Source organism: Physella acuta, unplaced genomic scaffold (assembly GCF_028476545.2).
Source record: "Physella acuta isolate Inbredline_101_S28 unplaced genomic scaffold, ASM2847654v3 ptg001283l, whole genome shotgun sequence".
Classification (NCBI taxonomy): domain Eukaryota; kingdom Metazoa; phylum Mollusca; class Gastropoda; family Physidae; genus Physella; species Physella acuta.
The window spans coordinates 400,953-421,529 of record NW_026732798.1 but is presented as its reverse complement, the minus strand read 5'-3'; the positions used below and the strand labels follow the sequence as shown (position 1 = coordinate 421,529).

General features: G+C 35.6%; 1 protein-coding gene across 1 annotated transcript in view; it reads right to left on the bottom strand.

The window, feature by feature from the left end:
* Window positions 1-7,259, bottom strand: part of LOC131958017 (synaptic vesicular amine transporter-like) — a 33,863-nt gene extending 26,604 nt beyond the window's left edge. The window contains exon 1 of the mRNA XM_059322901.1: window positions 7,131-7,259. The gene's annotated coding sequence lies outside the window, so the exon portion shown is untranslated. The remainder of the gene's footprint in view (window positions 1-7,130) is intronic.
* Between the last annotated feature and the right edge of the window lie 13,318 nt (window positions 7,260-20,577).

The following is a 20,577-nucleotide window of genomic DNA, read 5'->3' as shown; positions in this document are numbered from 1 at the left end:
TTGATGCCGTGAGCCCTGGGAATTGAGCTCTTGAATGCGCTAACTGATTGAGCAGAAAAACCTTTTATAGTTCTCAGGTGAGACTGAGGTGCAGCCTTTTGTGCACGGCGAGACCTGAACTACGGCACGTGAATGGCGCTAAGAGCGTCGCTTCCAGAGTTATCTCAGACACTATCAGTGAGTTTAGCGAGGACGGGAGCGCGAACAGGAGCGATTTATTGGCGTGAATAACACAGGGGGGTAATCGTGTCGTACTTGCCATGAGTTATGGGCCATGCGTTGACAAGTACAAATATTTATTTGCATTGTTGGTGCGTTACGTGTTTGGACATTAGCGCAGGATAGGAAGAGAGGTGTTGTGAATTAATTGGAAATAGATGATTAAGCTTGATTGGATTTGTCGGTATACAATAGAGGACACAGAGCAGGTGAGGATACTTAGGTATTTTAGATTGTATCAGGCGTTGTTCCTGTATGGCGATCCATGATATGCTGATCAGGTAAATTTGTTTATCCAAAGCTTAGCAGAGATGGACGGTGGATAAAACAACGTGGTCGGTTGGTAGAGCGTATAACTTCTTACCCAGAAGTATCGTGTTTCGATAAGGACGCTCCTGAGTCCACTCTGCACTAATGGGTACCTGACTAACGTTAGGGAAAGTAACGGTGGTGGGACATAGTTCTGACGAGACTATAATTTCACATGGCAAGGTCAGAAAAAATGGTAAACTATACTTCATCTGTCTCATGGACCGTCAGTGGTCATTTTTTTTACAGTGAACAGAAGTAGGAAAAACAATAGACAAAACTGAAACCATGTAATATTGCTGTTTAACCATATGTATCACTCTATTAAATGTACATTTGTGAATACTTTACGCTTTTGAGTTTTTTATTATCACACTTGTAAATTGAGAGAACTCTGTTTTGAGCTAAATTTAGAAAGCAATCAATTTCATGGCAACTTAAATATCACTCCACATTTTTCGCAAAGCAAATTCAATGACCTGTGGCCAACTAAAGATACAGAAATCCTACTGAAACTTTTAGATAATTTTAAAATTAATTTAATGTATTCTTTAAGGTGTCAAATAAGTTTCAACATAGTTTCTATATGATAACTGTATACATAACCTTAAACTCGTAAAAATAGAATCGAGTTAACGAATACATATCCATTGTGATGCCGTCGACAGAGACATAGATCCACGGCCTATGCACGGAGTTGTGAATTAACGTATTGTAGAAATAAAGCTCGAACGATTCTTTCAAGGTTAAGTGGGGGAAAGAAAAGGCTCACTGACGTGCATTAGCTTAAGCAAACAAAACGTTTATTTTCCTATACACAAGCTGGGCCACACTGCAGGGTGCATGACGGAATGGAGGAATTGAAAGTGGACCTCTACTGATGGGAAAACGTCGCCACGAACAGATCGACCTGGAAGTCAGGGCGGATGTCCAGCTGTCCTGTATAGATCAATGATTCCCAACCTGTTTTTAGACACATCCCATATACACAGGTGCGGATTAAGCTTGAATGGGGCCCTGTTTCAACATTTTCAGAGGCCATGCAGCTATTATAAAGAACTATTGTTGAAACTAGAAATTTAGTGAGTCAGCAATATATATATATATATATATATATATATATATATATATATATATATATATATATATATATATATATATATATATATATATATATATATATATATATATATATATATATATATATATATATATATATATATATATATATATATATATATATATATATAGAGAGAGAGAGAGAGAGAGAGAGAGAGAGAGAAAGAGAGAGAGAGAGAGAGAGGGTAGTGCAGTAAACTTGAATGGGGATCACACATCAATTTCGACAGCTACACTAATATTCACATTTTTGTTTTCATAAGTTATTGTGAATGCTGCCTTATTAAAACTTAACAAGCTCATTTTAGAACACAGTGTTCCCACATAACATGTATACACCCAGCGAATTTTAAAACCCAGTCCATGTTTTAGTAAAGTCGGTAACATTTAGCCCAAAAGTATCGAGAAGTGACGAGCAGTTCAGTCCACTCAAATAAGCAGTCATCCACTTTATTATAGATCATAGAACAAGCTTCTGCACCAGCTATGTAAAATTTAAGCTGAAGTATTTTCAGTCTGGTTGATTTTGAATGTCACTAAATTGTATCACACACTACATGTCAACCCGCATGAGCTACAACTTTCTATCTGAACTCAATGCCCTCCTGTCTCAACACTCGTAAAATTCCATCAGATTTTTTGCTGTGTGTCGACGATAAAACATCATTTAAAATGTTTCAGATCTAATTCGCAATTATGATAATTATCTGCATAATACAACCATAAAAATCGGATGTTCAGGGTTGCACTATGGTAATTAATTAACCAGCGATGTGCTGATGAGTGAAACATCTTTTTAAAAAATCATCCTTGGTCAGCGGATGATTAAGGGGTAGGCTGATCCAGCATTAGCCATGGATACCCAAGTTCATCAACATTAGTTAAGTTGTTTTTTTTTTACTCAATGTTCTATGTAAGTAATGGATATGCACCCATATACGCATACCTCTTAGTATATAGTTGTAACCAATAGTACGCAAAACTCTAATTTAGTTTAAAGTTGTAACTAAAAGTACACACATTTTTAATTCAGTTCAAAACTGTGCTGTTTAGAATCACTTTAGTACATGTAGTCCTATATAAGCCCTATAATTATAATATTAGCTTGCTGATTTGAAGTAATTAAAACCATCTATTATATATTTAATAGAGTTTCGTTACAGGGAGCTTTTTAAAACAAATTACTTTATATTTAATGAAATCTTGTTAAAAATCTTGTTAAAGTTTCAGTCGAAGAAACTTAGGATGTTTTAATTTGCGTTTGTTCACTAAAATAGTCTATTAAAAGTATACGAGTTTCAAATAAGTAGGCCTACATAGCCTACACATAAAGAAAAATTAAAACCAAACTAAATTCGCTTATTGTGCTAAACTATCAATGTTTTAAGCGTGTGAAATCATACTGTGAAATTACAACCCGGAAATATAGTCCTACATAATGGTACTTATCAATATTCGATTTTTGCTTCAGGCGGGTTAAATCAGCAGTTTTATTTGTCTGAATTATTTGTATAACAATTTTAACCTGAATATATGAACCTACAAATATCTAACTCAGTGTTTCACTTGAAATTTTCGTGGGGGGGGGGGGGGGGAAGGAGACTGTTAAAAGTATATATTTTCTATATAAATTTCGTTCTAGAGGGGGGGGGGGGGGGTGGTAGACTTTCTTCGGGGGCTGTGCCCCCCCCCCCCCCCCTCCGAAGAGGTGCCTGGAAGAACTCTGATCTAACTCACTGATTCCCATCCTGTGGTGAAATTCTTTCTTTCCTTTATCTAAAAGATTCAACTTTTTATAGCAGCCAGACCACAAGAAGACAATATTTCCACTGCTATTTTATCCCACAGCATTGAGCAGATACGCTATACACCTCCCAGCGTTGTGTGTGAGGACTTCCGGCCCATATTGTTAAATTCCATTAGCTTTGTACACACGGGCTAATGTTAGTTCAGGCGCTCTACAGCCCGCCGTGGCCTCGTGTGTACAGAGTTGGACAAAAAAAAATATTTTCCAATTGTAAAATCGATTTATAAGTTTGCTTGTTTTTTGTTTTTAGTTTTTAGTTTTTAATTTTTTATCATACATTAAAAAATGGTTATTGTGCAACCAAAAGGTCATAAATTACATTTGGAAAAATAACTGGTAGCTAAAATTAGATCAAATATTAAAATACCTTTACGTTTATAAATATTAAAACCTAAGTATGTGTGACATTTAATTTGAGATGGCATTAAAAAAATATAAAATAATAATTTCCAGATTTTAAATAATAGATAAATTAATTAAAGGATTTTCTCTTAACATAACATAATAAGCTTTGGACGGTCTGGGATATTTTTAGCCCATTGTAGTGTCTAAAGACGATTAAACATACGTATGACTGATCAAGTAATTACTAGTTTATATGTCTTCCCTTTTGTATTGAATAAAGTGACATTTGATATGATGTTTAATTACTGAATATCTACAAAGTTTGGAAATGAGATATTGTTGCATTGTCATCCGTGGCACACTTATATGGCAAGGGAAAGAAATTGCACCATTACAAATCTGTCGAAATCGAGTTACAAGATATAGATATATGCAAAATATATTTACTAACTCTAATAATGACACAACGGACCAAATTTAAAATTATAATTATAAATTTACTGATACTTTCCTCTAACAATGAGTACATTTAAAACCGCACTGCTGCAAAACTGTAACGTCAGGAATAAATAAATTTTCATTTAACTATGTTTAATGGTTTAAATAAGTTCATTCTACATTTAAAAATAATATTTTATAACGCTAACATTATATTGCAATTTTTTTTCAGTGGAAATACTAAAATAGAAAAAGTCATACTCATTATTTTTAATACATGTAACTTTTTTTGTCTTGTACTTTATAATCTATCTAATACTACTAAAAGTAAAGTTTGTTTACATGTTTGAATATTTATTTGTTTGTTTTTTTGTTTGGCTGATCGAGTATTGTGATATGTTCGACTCTATCTGGAGAGCTGTAAAATAGTATGTAGGTAGAGAATAATGTTTTAATGCAGACAGACTGTTAATCACACATTTATTTAAAGACGTTAATTAATTTATTGATTTATTCATACGTAGAGTAACCCTATTTTTTTAAAAAGTTTAGAACGACCACTAGACTCGGCGGGACCGTGAAGTCACAGTTTTTTGTTTACTCTTTAGTACAATAAAATGGCGGCGTCTATCGAAGAAAATTGTGTTCCCATTCAAAAGTTTAACGCGTTCTAAATCTAATTTTCTGTCGGTCATAACTTTAACAATACGTCCGTTTGCTGTATTTATTACGTTCCAACACTTATATCAATTTTCAACTGTCTTTTTTTCATTTAGTTTTACAATAAATTTCTCTAGATCTAAAGATCAGCTGTCGAAGGAAAGTTATGAATCTAGCCTAGATCTAGCCTAGATCTAGGTCACTAGACTCAATGTGCATTCTAGATCTAGACTTAATGTAAATTCTACATCTAGAATCTATTTCAGGCCTTAATACATCTAGAATCTATTTCAGGCCTTAATTATTTTATATAAATCTTTGTTTGGCTAATTTAAGATAAAATTTAATTTGATAGTTACTACTACTAGACTTAGATCTAGATGTATGCGCGTAAATCAAGTTGAATAAGGAGACTCAAAGTATAGTATAAAAATTCACTTTTGACGTCACGAGTAAATAGCTAAGTTGGTAGTGTAGCGGGCTCTCATGCGGGTGGTACAGGTTCTAGACCAATATGTCAATGATATTTTTTTTTCTTTTTTTTTTTTTTTAGATGTGAATGATAAAATTGCCTATCTGAACTTGGAAGGATACAGGGCAGGTGAAGTAGAGTTCATCTGTTTCTTTGTCCTAAGCATATGAAAGGATAGTGTGGTCAGAGACATGCTCGGATGGAATCGTTTTTTAAACGATAAAAACATGTTGTCTGAGACTTGGCGGGACACTGGGCAGGTGAAGTAGAGTTGAGTAGGTCACCTGTGACGTCAGTATATGAAAGGATAGTCCGAAATCGGTGTTTTCGGTGGGAGGGGGAGGGAAGGCGGGGGGGGGGGGGGTGGGGAGGTGGAGGGGGAAAGGGGGGGGGGGACATATGTTGGGGCGCCAAAATGGTTTGGAAAAATAAATTGAAAGGTTGAGGGGGGTTCAAATCGAAAGTTTGAGTGGGGGGGGGGGGGTGCACATCAAAAGTTTGAGGGGGTGGGGGTTGCAATTCGAAATCTTGCGGGGGGGGGGGGTTCAAATCGAAAAGTTTGTCCCCGGGCGCCGGGAAGGGTCGCTATGCCTCTGAGTGACAGACGTGATGTTTTTTGATGGATGACCCCCGAAACCTACAGTTATCCAACGGATGACGGGTATTCTAGTAGTAAGTAAAACTTATGTGGTTATTTCAAATACTTCAAAATGTTCCATGACAATAATAATATATCATTGTCTCCCGTGTAAATAACAACGTACCATAATGGGAAACCTTAGCATTTCACATTCCAATTATCTTTATACATCTGATACTTTTTGAAAACAAATTTAATGATTGTTCTTTATTACCGTTATAATGCACATAACACTACGATCTATTTCTATTTGTAATAAACACAGACACACAGACACACACATACACACACAAGTGCAAAATCCTTCATTATCCTAAAATATTTATTCTATTCTCCCAGTTAAACTCAACCACTATTGTATGATTACAAGCACGACTCAAATATATAAAAATGTTCGGTGTTGTAATGCATTATCCTTACAAAATATCTCACTAAACAGGACACAGCGATAACTCGTTGCGGGTGAATTACTTCGAGTTATTAATTTATTTCAGTACGGTCGATGTGTTGGATTAAAACTGCGCCATATGCACTAAGCTGTACAGCCATACATATTTGGGCCGAGAGAAGCCTCTGAATGTCAAGCAAATAGATATTTAAAAACAATCGAACAGAGCAAGATAGATTTTTTTGCTCAAATCTAATCTGTGAAACCGGTAGCCTGAGAAATTAAACTCCAACAATACAGATTATAAACAAGAGAAGTAACTCCTCATGAAGTAACAATAACCAAAGTATGTAAATATAGCAGTAGTTGTTGCTCAACTTAACAAGCTAGAAATACATAACAATATATATTCAACACATGCTAAAAACTCTCTAAACTATTATATAAGTAATTAGAAAAACATTGTAATCAACCTAGTTTTCATTAAAACAAATATCTAAGAGTGTTATCTTTTTTGAAAACCAAACATACTAGAATGTTCAATTTTTAAATAACCCATCTCTAGCTCAATTTACGTGTTGTGGTGAAAATAATTAATTGCAGTAAAAAAATATATCCGATCTTGTTTATTTTACTAAAGAGATACCAAATACCAAAATACGAGATTAAAAGTTTTCATTCACAAATTATAATTCACGAGAATGTAATTAAAAATCACGGTTAAAGAACTTACGTCCAGCAATCAGCGTGGTAATTAGTGCATTATTTAACCTGTCCTTGTTAATTACAGAGGAACTCCTGCCCGGCTTACATTTTAAAATCGAGCACTGGTTTCGCCAATCATCCGCGGTCTGGCGGCGTGGGGTACCCGTGGACCACGCGCGTCATAGAGGGCGGCACTGGTGTCTCATGCCAGTCACATAACTCCACATCACTCACTTATTAGTCGCATAGCCCCACACAGTCACATAACTCCAGACCACTCACTCATTAGTCGTATTACCCCACACAGTCACATAACCCCACATTACTCACATATTAGTCGTATAGACCCACACATAACTTAACACATTGGTCGTGTTACCCCACACATAACTCCACACATTAGTCGTGTTACCCCACACATAACTCCACACATTAGTCTTATAGACCCACACATAACTCCACATCACTCACACTTTAGTTGTGTTACCCCACACAGTCACATAACTCCACACTTTAGTCGTGTACCCCCACACATAACTTCACATCACTCACTTATTAGTCGTGTTACCCCACACATTACTCCACATCACTCACTCATTAGTCGTATTACCCCACACAGTCACATAACTCCACACTTTAGTCGTGTTACCCCACACATTACTCCACATCACCCACACATTAGTCGTATAGCCCCCACACATAACTCCATATTACTCACATATTACTCGTATAGCCCCCACATATAACTCCACATCACTTACACTTTAGTCGCGTAGCCCCAAACACACTTCACACATAGTCACACAATTCCACATAACTCACAAACAGCCCCATAGACGCCACCCCCCACCCCCTCTTCACACCCCAACCACCGAATCACACATTAATCCCAAAGCTCTAATATAAACAGGCTATCTGTATCAAAACTGTTCTACTATTCAAGCTTAATTGATTCGAATTTATGTTCTCTACAAAAAAATGTCCATTATTTAATAAGAAGTTATCCCTATTGAAATAAATACAATTAAAACTTGTGAAATTGTATATGGCACTTTCAACTTGTTAAAACGGGAATAAGGTTTGAACTCTCTTAAAATCATATCGTATTGTTTAACCGTCCCCCCCTCACCCAGGTCTAGCAACACCGTAGAGAGGGCTAGGGACAGGGCAAGATGGTGCATTGATTTACATCGCTCCTGCATCCCATTCCCTCTCTAGCATTGGTTTAAATCATTGAGGACGCCGAGATCTCTTCGACAGAGTCCAACCAGGCAAGAAATTCGAGATCCGACATTCCTCAAGGAAAAAAATCTCGGGCAGTTGTGTATTCCGACTGAGGAGTTGGGCGAAGGGCTTGATTTAACCATACACCGTTATCCCACTTTATATGTAGTAATATAATACGACTGTAAATTATTTGAACATATTGTTATTTCTAGCAAATACGTACCTATTTATTGATCTTAATTTTTAAATAATTTCAGATATTACAGGTAGCCTTAAATTAAACTAACACAAATACTGATTTAATCTAAAAATACATGTGAAATAAAATTATAAAAACGTTAAGATAAAACAATGGATAACTATTTGTTGTTGTTGTTAGTCTAAGTTATTTGAAGTTGTGTGATCTGGGTCGGACAACTGTGAACTGACTCATGGTGTTTGTCCTGTGATAGTTTTTAAAAAACCTTGTGATCTTACGGTTGTCCAACACCTAGTCTTAGAGCCCAACACATCAAGCGAGAAATAAAATATATGTATGTATTCTATTGCAGATAATGGACCATTTTTAAGACAAAGAGAGGAACAAAACTAAGATAAAATCCTGAATACAAGTACTTAAAGAACCGCTTAACAATAAGAATCAAAGAAAAAAAAACAGCCTAAAAATAAGAAAACTAGAATAAGCATCATACAGCATGAGTATTTGAACGAACCCAAAATTGAAAAAAAATTTACAAACATAAAAAATGAACAATCAAAGAATAATGGAAGAATGTTGTAAATGGCCCTTGCTCTACTGGGAGTTGAAAACATGAAAAGAATGTGTCTCTTGTCTTATCTCGTTGCTATTCAACAGGATTTGTAAAGTCTTGCAACTATGTTTCTTAAGGTGAGTTTAATATTTCTTAAAGGAGAGTTTAATATTTCTTAAAAGAGAGTTTCATATTTCTTAAAGGAGAGTTTAATATTTCTTAAAAGAGAGTTTAATATTTCTTAAAAGAGAGTTTAATATTTCTTAAAAGAGAGTTTAATATTTCTTAAAGGAGAGTTTAATATTTCTTAAAAGAGAGTTTAATATTTCTTAAAAGAGAGTTTAATATTTCTTAAAGGAGAGTTTAATATTTCTTAAAGGAGAGTTTAATATTTCTTAAAAGAGAGTTTCATATTTCTTAAAGGAGAGTTTAATATTTCTTAAAAGAGAGTTTAATATTTCTTAAAAGAGAGTTTAATATTTCTTAAAAGAGAGTTTAATATTTCTTAAAGGAGAGTTTAATATTTCTTAAAGGAGAGTTTAATATTTCTTAAAGGAGAGTTTAATATTTCTTAAAAGAGAGTTTAATATTTCTTAAAGGAGAGTTTAATATTTCTTAAAGGAGAGTTTAATATTTCTTAAAGGAGAGTTTAATATTTCTTAAAGGAGAGTTTAGTATTTCTTAAAGGAGAGTTTAATATTTCTTAAAGGAGAGTTTAATATTTCTTAAAGGAGAGTTTAATATTTCTTAAAGGAGCGTTTAATATTTCTTATAGGAGCTTTTAATATTTCTTAAGGAGTGTTTGATATTTCTTAAGGAACATTTAATATTTCTGAAGGAGCGTTTGATATTTCTTAAGGAGCATTTAATATTTCTTACGGAGCGTTTGATATTTCTTAAGGATCGTTTAATATTTCAATAGGAGAGTTTGATAGTTCGACAGGAGAGTTTAATATTTCTTAAGGAGCGTATTATATTTTTTAAGGCGTATTTAATATTTCTTAAGAAGCTATTAATAGTTCTTAAAGAGCGTTTAATATTTCTTCTGAACCGTGAAATATTACTTAAGGAGCGTTTAATATTTTTTTAAGAACGTTTGATTCTTAAGGAGTGTTTAAAATATTTTAGGAGTGTTTAAAATTTCTTAAGGATCGTTTAATATTTTCCCTATCTGCTGTATGGAACATGTCGAACTTAATCTGATTGATCACAAGACTTGCGGTGATCACAATGATCCATCTTTGAACAGATTCAACTAGCCGGTTTTTAGAAGAGAAAAAATTGTTAATAAAAAAAACTTCTAACCTCAACACAAAATTCCTATAAAAATGCAAATTAATAACAAAAACATTAATTGTTAAATTCTGTTCTGCATTAATAAAAAAAATCATTTTTTAAATTTAAAAATAAAATCCAACATTAAAATCAACTCACACTTGCAATTTGTAATTACAAAAATATATTTGGATGAAATTTTTTTTTCTGCGCACACCGGAACAAAGACATTGCAGACTAGGCATCACACTTCAGCGGCCCAGCTAATGCGTCCAACAGAGGGCATCCCAAGGCGCCATGTTATCTCTACACTTGGTTTTTGCCCTGCCCACTGGGCGACAGAGCCGAAACACGAAATCTGTTTTTACCACATGCCAAGCTAACAGGGAACATCGATAGCAGCGCATGCAAGCCAACCTGCTTCTGACTTATAGCGTTCTGCTCTATTGCGATGCGACGGATAAAAAAAATTTGTTTTGTAATTTCAAAGACGGATAGAAACACAGACGACAGGCTGACAGACGGATGGACGGACGAACAGACGAACAGGCAAATAGAAAAGCATACGAAAAGACAAACTACCGAAAAAGACGAAAAGACGAACAGACAAAAAAAAAAACTAATAGACGAACAATTGAACAGAATATAGCCAGCCACAAATGCTTGTACAATAACACCCCTAACTAGCCCGCTTCCGTATAATTTAAAGTAGCACACATTTTAACATTAGTATATTATCGAAACTAAATCAAACCGGATTTTTACTAATGTTAAAATGTTTTCTACATTAAACTGTAAATGTAATCGGCAAAGTGCCACTTCGTGTTAGTCTAAAGACTGAAGGCATATGGATCTGTGTGATAGCGGTTCTCTTATTGATGTTGGATTACAAGCTCCCGCGCTCCTTTCTTTAGAGCGATGTTCAGACAAGTCGTAGTCTTTGAGTGATTATACTTCTAAATCCTTGTGGCTTTGGAAACTTTGCCCTTTGCAACAGTACAAAAAAAAATCCCTTATTTAAGAATCATCTAGTGTGTAGGGGTCGGCGTGGTCGAGTCGGTAAAGCTCATGGTTGCTAAACCGAAAAGTCTCGAGTTCGAACCCTCGGGCAGATGAGGCTCGTTAGCTGGGGACAGCCACTCTTCTAGGAGAGACAACTCAAAAATTAAACAACTGCTGCCTTGTAGTTTGTTCTTGGTTGGACAAAGGCTATGGAAGCAAATCCAAAAAGAAAAGCAGGCTGAAATCGGAGTCAATGGCCTCAATGGCGCATAACCAGTTGACACGTAACGCTTAATTGTGTTGGAGGCGTGGTCGAGTCGGCAAAAAGCTCATGGTTGATAAATTCGAACAAAGTCTCGAGTTCAAACCCACTGGCAGATAAATCTCGATCCCCTTCAACACTAATAATTAAGAATGAAGAAGAAGAAGAAGATCTAGTGTGTGGTATCTTGATTATTAACATAGATCAGGCGAACAAAGAAATAGATAAAAATAATGTTTTTCTGTTTGCTGTACCTTACTTATGAATGGAAGCGCAAGCTGCTTCTTTCCCATAAGATCTGATATTTTGTACTGAGCTTTTTTTCGCACGATACTCGTCGGTAACTATTGACCAATCCAATCTTGATCGTAGATTGTTCTGTTTTAATCTAAAGAAAATGCTGTTTATCTTGGATTTGTTAGCTTATAGCTTAATTTTTAAATTAAACTACTCTTGTTTGCATTTCTATTATTATTATTATTATTATGCAAACAAACTGTGTGCACGAATTGCTTAATTTTCTAACTTCAATATCTATTTTAATTTCGCCCATCCCAGAAGTATAAATTTAAAAAAAAGTGTTCTGTAGCAATTAATTGGCTTGTGAAATCGATTATTACAGATCGGTTTTTGCCTATGTGTCAACATCTCTTAACTTATAAGTGTTGGGTGTGGCCCATACTCATACGCCGCTCCTTTGCTCATACTTAACGCACACAAGAAATAAGCAAAGTTGCGCGGCGCCCGCTAAAAGCGGCATTTCCGCAGTCTCCGAACAGCCCGCCCGTAATTGCCTTTGAATAGGGCCCTATTGATTTAGCATCAAGGCAACCGACACTTTCGCTCGCGGTTAGGGGGCCGCGTGCTGCTCGGAGAAAAAAATTGGTGTAAAAATATTGGCTAACGAGACAAAACACCTTAGACTAAGTCCTGCGCAGGGAATTGATTCTTTTCACACCGTTCACTTTGCACCGTGGTGTGTCTATTTTTAGCGCGGTGCTTTGACGTATTGTTTTATGCAAGAGGCAGGAGGGCGTGAAAAGCTGTGCCAATATTTTCCCACGAGTGGTAAAACACTATGGCGAAATCATTGAGGCCGTCACTAATATCGGTGATGAAATAGTATGACAATTCCATTTAGGCCTAGTAATGATATTATAATTTTAATCCCGAAGTCACAAGTATCCATGCTAAAATAGTATGGTAGTCTTTTATATGTTAAATTCTATTATCGAATCCCTAAAATTGATGATGAGATAGTATAGCAGTCCCTTATTCTTACTATACACACGTTTTATTATCGCAGTCCCTAATATCATTGATGACATTCTGTGATAGTCCCTTATGCCATAAACATATTTATACCGGTGCTATTTTATTATCACTTCAGTCCATAATACCTTTTATGGAGTATGCCCTATATTACCAAAGTCCCCTTATGCAAAGAATATTTTATTATTACAGTCCCTATGTCTGTAAAGAAATACTGTGTTTGCCCCTCATGTCAGAAATACTAAACAGTGTGCACATGCAATAATGAAGAAAATAAAAAATGGCATTAAAGTAAATTGTAGGCTATTGATTAGTAGAGATTTATTCTAATGGTTTAAAATGCGTTATTGGCATATTACAAACTATTTTTTTTGTATTGGTTATATTTTAAACTAGCCGTCCCGGTCAGGCCCTGCTCTGGCTTCTGTGAAAAACCTTTCTGTTAAAGACCATTACCTGTGTGTTTAGTAATCATCATAAACCCGGCACTACCCACCCAAACCACAACCAACCAAAACCAAAACAACAAAACGCAAACATAACGCTAACACAATTACAAATACAAACGAAAACAAAAACCTAACAACAAACCCAACCACAAACACCAATACAAACACAAAGAAAAAACAAACAAAAATGCAAACAAAAACCTAACAACAAACCCAACCACAACCACAAACACCAATACGAACACAAAGAAAAAAACAAACGAAAAAGCAAACGAAAACAAACCAAATCCAAACGCAAAACCAACCACAAACACAAATACAAACACAAACCCAAAGAAAAAAAAAACACAAACGAAAACGAATAAAGAACGAACAAAAACGAACCATATCAAAACGCAACCACTAACGCAAACCCAACCTAAACACAAAGAAAACACAAACGCGAACATAAACACAAAGTGCTCACAGTCTAGCACGGTGCAGAATCGCCTGTTTCAGCTTAATAAACGACTATAGTACCCCAACTTATTCATAGTCTTTTGCACTTACTTAAACGAACGTAGGTGCCAAACCAAACCAAATTAACAATTATAATACCCCAAGCTTATCCGTAAAATACCTACAACAATTGCACTGGATCAATCCCCGCTAATTATGTAATTATTTTTTTCCCAACACCAAAACAAAGTAATAAAAAGTAAATTCTTTTCCACTAATGCAATGTTTTATAAAGGGAAGTAATTGTGTTTTCCTAATTTATCAAAGGGAAGTAAGTGCTAAAGGACTAAATATAAATAATTTTCAGACATAATTAGAATTTTTGTTATTTTTTTTTAAATTATGTTTAATGAACATGCCGACAATTATTACTATCAGTTTGAAAAAGAAAATTATTTCCCAACACTTTCAATAGTAATTTTTTAGCTCATAAATTTAGATCATGAGCACGATAATAGTCTAACACTTAAATCCATGGAAGTATGTCAACGACAAACAAACTTTTTTTTTACATACAGAATTGAGCTTTATATATTAGATTCAAAGTAAAAATTACCAATTTTAAAAAGATGGTTTTAAATTTAAATTTAATATAAAGTACCCTTTCGAATGTCACAATCAACGTGGCAGGTGAAGTAGATTTCATCTGTTTCACTGACCTTGGAATTTAAAGGGTTAATGTGGTCAGCACTATGCCCAGCCACCTTTACTTTCCCTAACGTGAGTCAGGTGCCCACCAGAGTTGGGTGGACTTAGGGACGTTCTAATGACAGGATTACTAGGTAAATTAGCCTCACAAAAAACCATGTTTTTCCCCATACCCCATACCCCTCAACCCAAAACCCCAACATATGATGTTTTATTAATAATTGAATTTTTGACAGTTTTCAGTTTTACACCTTCCTACTTTATCGTATACGGAATGTAAAGAATGTATTGTAATCGTACACAATATCTAACTGTAAAATAACCAAAATTTGACAGATTTTGACTATTTTCATCCTTCCGGAGCGTGCGGGTAAACAAGGCTTTTTCAGTTTTTCCGTGTCTATCTATGAATATGATAAATAAAGTACTGTATCAGACTGGTTGGCGATATTCATATAAAAGATTTATATCAGATTTGTATCAACGTTTGAGCGATTTCCAGTAAGAATTTGTACTTTCATTTACACAAAAGCTAATAACTAGAGCACCGTTTAAGTAACGTGGACGAAACTTCAAATTTTAAGTTCTACATTATATGCACAGATTTCTTTCATTTTTTGAAAGATATCTGATAACCGGAAGTGGTACACCATAATTACATATATAAGTATAGGATATTATACGTGGAATATTATTATTTTCAAATTTTGAATGACCTCCGATAAATAAAGATGACTCTTTTTCCGGGATTATAAATACCGATAACGTAAGTATCGTTTCATTTAGGTGAACGAAAATTTTTACATAGGTATAAGATACTAGTATCTTGATGCTATCACATTTTGAGTAATTTCCGGTGACCGGAAGTAGTACTTTTTGTATTTCCGGTTTCTCAAAAATATAGGCTTCTACTGGACAGATTGTTGCAAAACTTTCACCTAGGTCAAGACTCATTGACAATGTACTGTGACATAAAATGTGACAATATTCCGCTCACGTATGCACACATTGTTAACGTTCATTTAAGGCGCAATTCTTTCTTCTACTTCTGCTCGATTGTATTTTATTTAAAAAAAAGAATTAAGTATTAAATAAACCGGAAAGTGATATACTTATATGAAACAACAGGGGATGGAAACGCGGGATATAGACATGATTTTTAATCCATTTTAAATACTTAAACTTTTTGAAATAAAATAAAATCTCGTAGAAAAAAAGAATTGCACACCAAATGAACGCTTAATAAAATGTGCATAATAGTGCGGAATATTATTAGTATTTTATAAATTCACATGCGTTTTTTATGAGAAATCGGAAATAGCGAAAATTACTACTACCTGTCAACGGAAATTACTCAAAATTTGTCAGAAGGCAGAGAATAAGATATTTTGCTTACATGTGAAATTTCATTTAAAAAGTTCCCTTTTCAAACCTGACGGTCAATAGGGCAAGTGAAGTAGAGTTCACTTGTTTCTGTGACCTCGGCATATGAAGAGATAGTGTGGTCAGCACTGGTTTGTGCAATAAAGATAACAGGTTTGCCAATGAACTTCTTTTCTAGCTCACGAACAAGTCTAGTTTAATCTTCTGATAAGCCCTTAATTGTGGAACAGGTACAAAGATGATAATAGCTTTTTTGCCTTGCGTACCAATCTCCTTAGCTCCAGTGATAGACAGCTCATACAAGGCAGCTTTCCAGTCAGAATTCATCTCCAGCTCCAAAAGAACCTGACTAATGGAGGACTCAAATTTATCAGGTTTTTCGCCCTAAGGCTTAACAATCTTTTGCGCTCGCCGAATACATCATAATAAATAGGCGGGAACCGAACAACTGGTAAAAACTGTTAAATAAATCGGGAGTGATCTCCCCTAAACTTTCTCGAATATTCTTATATAACTTGGAATATAGACATGATTTTTAATTACTTAAACTTTTAAAAATAGAATAGAATCTCATAGAAAAAAGAATTGCGCACCAAAAGCGAACGCCAAAACAAAATGTGCATAATAGTGCGCAATATTATTAGTTTTTTATTTTTTTTATTTTTTATTTTTTTTATTTTTATTTTTTTTTTATTTTTTTTTTTGCGCAATATTATTAGTACTTTATAAATTCACATGCGTTTTTTGAGAAATAAAAAAAGTAAAAATCTGGTCTGAATAAAATTTATATATATATTATGGTTCGCTAATACTTGTGTTCGATTGAATAACAAGTTTTGAAATAAAAAATTAACAAGTATCAAACGTTTAAAAAAGTTTCTTTAATCAATCATAGTGTAAAATATATTGTAAAGGTTTTTGTCATTTTTACTACTACACATTAGATTTAAACAACAATTTATTTAAAAATGGTTATTCACAATTATTATTTCCCCTTCAACCGTTCCAACATTTTATTAATAAAAGATTCAACCCTTTCTGTAAGTAATTTATTTCAACAACGTATTTTAAAATTTGGGTGATTGCAATTTATGGTAATCGATATGGACAGTCACCTGATCAGACGCAAGTTAATTAAACAATCAATAATGTTCGTTAATTAGCAAGATTGCAGCAACATCTGGACATTGTTTTTACAGGTGTAAGATTAATGCGACAAAGGGGGGGGGGGGGGGGGTAGGAGAGCGGAAAAATGACGACATCAGTATTTTTAGCTCAAATTTTATAACTGAAGAAAAAGTTACATTACAAATACTCAATATTTTTTAAATAGCTAATTGTAAAAGCGGAGCTGAAATAATTTCATGTGAAGGATACATATAAATAGCGAACATCTGGTATTATATATAGTACGAGCCGACCCGCGACGTAGCATACGCCGCTATTTTTTATTTTTTTTTATTTTCGACTTCGACTCTACCAATGCTGCGAATGAAAATATTTTGCTTTAAAACACTATCAGTATCTCGTGAAGGACGATTATCCTCAACCTCCCCCTCCCCCCTTTCCGCCTTCCCTCTTGAAAGCAGCCGTCCGTGACTACAGTTTATTGTCGAAATAAAAAAAATCAAGCAGAACTTTTTATTATTTCCTCTTTGTTTAAAATCGTTTAAAAACAAAATAATCTGCCCCTAATAGCCGTCACTAATTCGACCCGGCTCTACGATTGTAAACTTTCGAAGTGAATCACACCTCACCCGACTGGTGGGGTGGGGGTGGTAGCGATATGCCAAGAGAGCGAGGTAGGAACGGCTTAGACCCTACGTGGTGTTTCGCATGGTCACCACGTAGAGAATTATATATATAGATGTAACCGTTAGGCTTAAGAATAGGTTCGGACGGAGAGGTACTATCGAAGAGAAAGCATAATATTAATATATATATATATATATATATATATATATATATATATATATATATATATATATATATATATATATATATATATATATATATATATATATATATATAATTCTCTTCTTGGGGACGCTAGAGAACAAGCTGTATGCGCGCTCCCTACAACCCCACCCCTACATGGTCTGGTGAGCTGTGGTTCACGCTAAATGTTTACAAACTTAGAGCCGGGTTTAGTGACGGCTATTAGGGGCAGATAATTTAGTTTGAACTGATTATAAACTTAGGGGAGGTAACTAAGAGGAGGCTGCTTTTACGGCAGGGGGGGGGGGGAGTGTAGGGTAGGGGTTGGGGGAAAGGAGGGTGGGGGTAGTATCGTTCTTAACGACCTACTGATAGTGTTTTAAAGCAAATATTTTCAGTGGCAGCATTGGTAATGTCGAATTCACAAATTATGAATTACTAAAATGTAGAAAATAAAACAACTAAATAGCGGCGTATGATATGCCGCGGGTCGGCTCGTCTTGGAGACCCTAGAAAACAAGCTGTATGCGCGCCTTGCAGTCCCCTCTCTTCTTCACTATGCATAAATCAACCTCCCCCACCCCCACTTGGTCTGGTGAGCTGTGGTTCACGCTAAATGTTTACAATCGTACAGCTGGGTTTAGTGACGCCTATTAGGGGCAGATAATTTAGTTTGAAACTATTTTAAACTTAGGGGAGGTAATTAAGAGGAGGCTACTTTCTCGGGGGGGGGGGGGGGTTGGGGTTGGGGGAAATGAGGGGGGGGGTTATAGTCCTTAACGACCAACTGATAGTATTTTAAAGCAAATATTTTCAGTGGCAGCATTGGTACTGTCGAATTCACAAATTATGAATTACTGAAAAGTAGAAAATAAAACAACTAAATAGCGCCGTATGATACGCCGCGGGTCGGCTCGCATATATATATATATATATATATATATATATATATATATATATATATATATATATATATATATATAGATATATATATATATATATATATATATATATATATATAATGAATTTATAAATACAAATAATTTTTCATTTTAACCTGCAGTGGTTTTTTTAAATCAACTGCAAAAAGAAAAAAACAACAGAAAATTTAACATTTTAATGTTTGCGTTTAAATGATGTGTGCATAAAAAAAAACTTATTTTAAAATTGTATAACCTTTCAAATAAGCATTTCAAAAAGAGATCTTAAAGTAACATAGACAAACATCGGTTTCAACATCTCATCCAGGAATATATGAATAAATAATGAGATGCCGGACTGGGCAGATTTCTCGGGATCTCTCGGCCAAGCCAAAGTCGGGGCAAAGGTCAGGAATTGTGTGTTCATGATCGAATCTTATTTGCATGCTAAGCTCGTCATTACTGGAGGCTTCTGTCTTGTGGGTGCTCCAGCATGGATGATCGGTTCACTGGGCATACGGGATTCTGGCATTTGGTTAGGCTAGATGGTAGTTGGGTTAGGCTAGGTGGTAGGGTTTGGTTAGGCTAGGTGGTAGTTTGGTTAGGCTAGGTGGTAGGGTTTGGTTAGGCTAGGTGGTAGTTTGGTTAGGTGGTAGAGTTAGGCTAGGTGGTAGTTTGGTTAGGTGGTAGAGTTAGGCTCATAGTTTCTTCCAGGCATCTCTTCGGGGGGGGGGGGGCCTTTGGAAGAAAATTCCCTAGGCTAGGTGGTAGAGTTTAGTTAAGCTAGGTGGTAGTTTGGTTAGGCTGTGGTAGAGTTTGGTTAGGCTAGTTGGTAGAACTCGGTTAGGCTAGGTGGTAGAGTTTATTTAGGCTAGGTGGTGAAGTTTGGTTAGGCTAGGAGGTAGAGTTTAGTTAGGTGGTAGAGTTTTATACGGCTAGGTGGTGGAGTTTGGTTAGGCTAGATGGTAGTTTTGTTAGGCTAGGTGGCAGTGTTTCTTCCAGACTTCTTTCTCCGGGGGGGCACTTGGAACTTTCGAAGGGGGGGGGGCGGTAGACTTTCTTCGGGGGGGGGGGGGCGGACACTGTTTAAAGTATATATTTTCTATATAAATTATATAAATTTCATTTCGTTCGGGGGGGGGGGGGCGGTGAAAAAATTTTCGGGGGGGGGGGGGCTTAGCCCCCCCGAAGATATGCCTGGAAGAAACTCTGCTAGGTGGTAGAATTTTGTTAGGCTAGGTAGTAGAGTTTGGTTAGAATAGATGGTAGTTTGGTTAGGCTAGGTTGTACTAATTTAATTTATCCGTAAATCTAGATGGTACTGCCAAACTCTAGCTATTTGAATAATTATCGAGACTCGATAGTCCAACAACAAACGGACCCTTCCACTAACCCTATTGCCCATTTAACGAACTTGTCTATTTTAGCACGACAAGGTTGCTGTACAACAAGACAACTGGCAAGCACTATGGTATTCAAGTCATGTTTATTAGCTTAATGCAGGGGTCTCCAAACTTTTCAATCCGAGGGCCGCATTAACTATCAAATTTCAGTTCGGGGGCCAGTTTCTTCCATGCATGTCATTGATTTTTCTGGGCAAAGTTCCTCAGCCATCACCAACAAACGTTTTTTTTTTCAGTGGACAAAAAGATCTCCGTGGGCCGGATGAGAGGACATCGGGGACCGCATCCGGCCCGCGGGCCGTAGTTTGGAGACCCCTGGCTTAATGTTTACTCAATCAGATACAAGTCTAAACATATGTAATGATCTGTGTACCAGAATCCCTTCAGGAAACAGAATGGGTTCTAGCCTAAGCACCAGTAGCATCACAATGAGAGGGGGGGTGAGT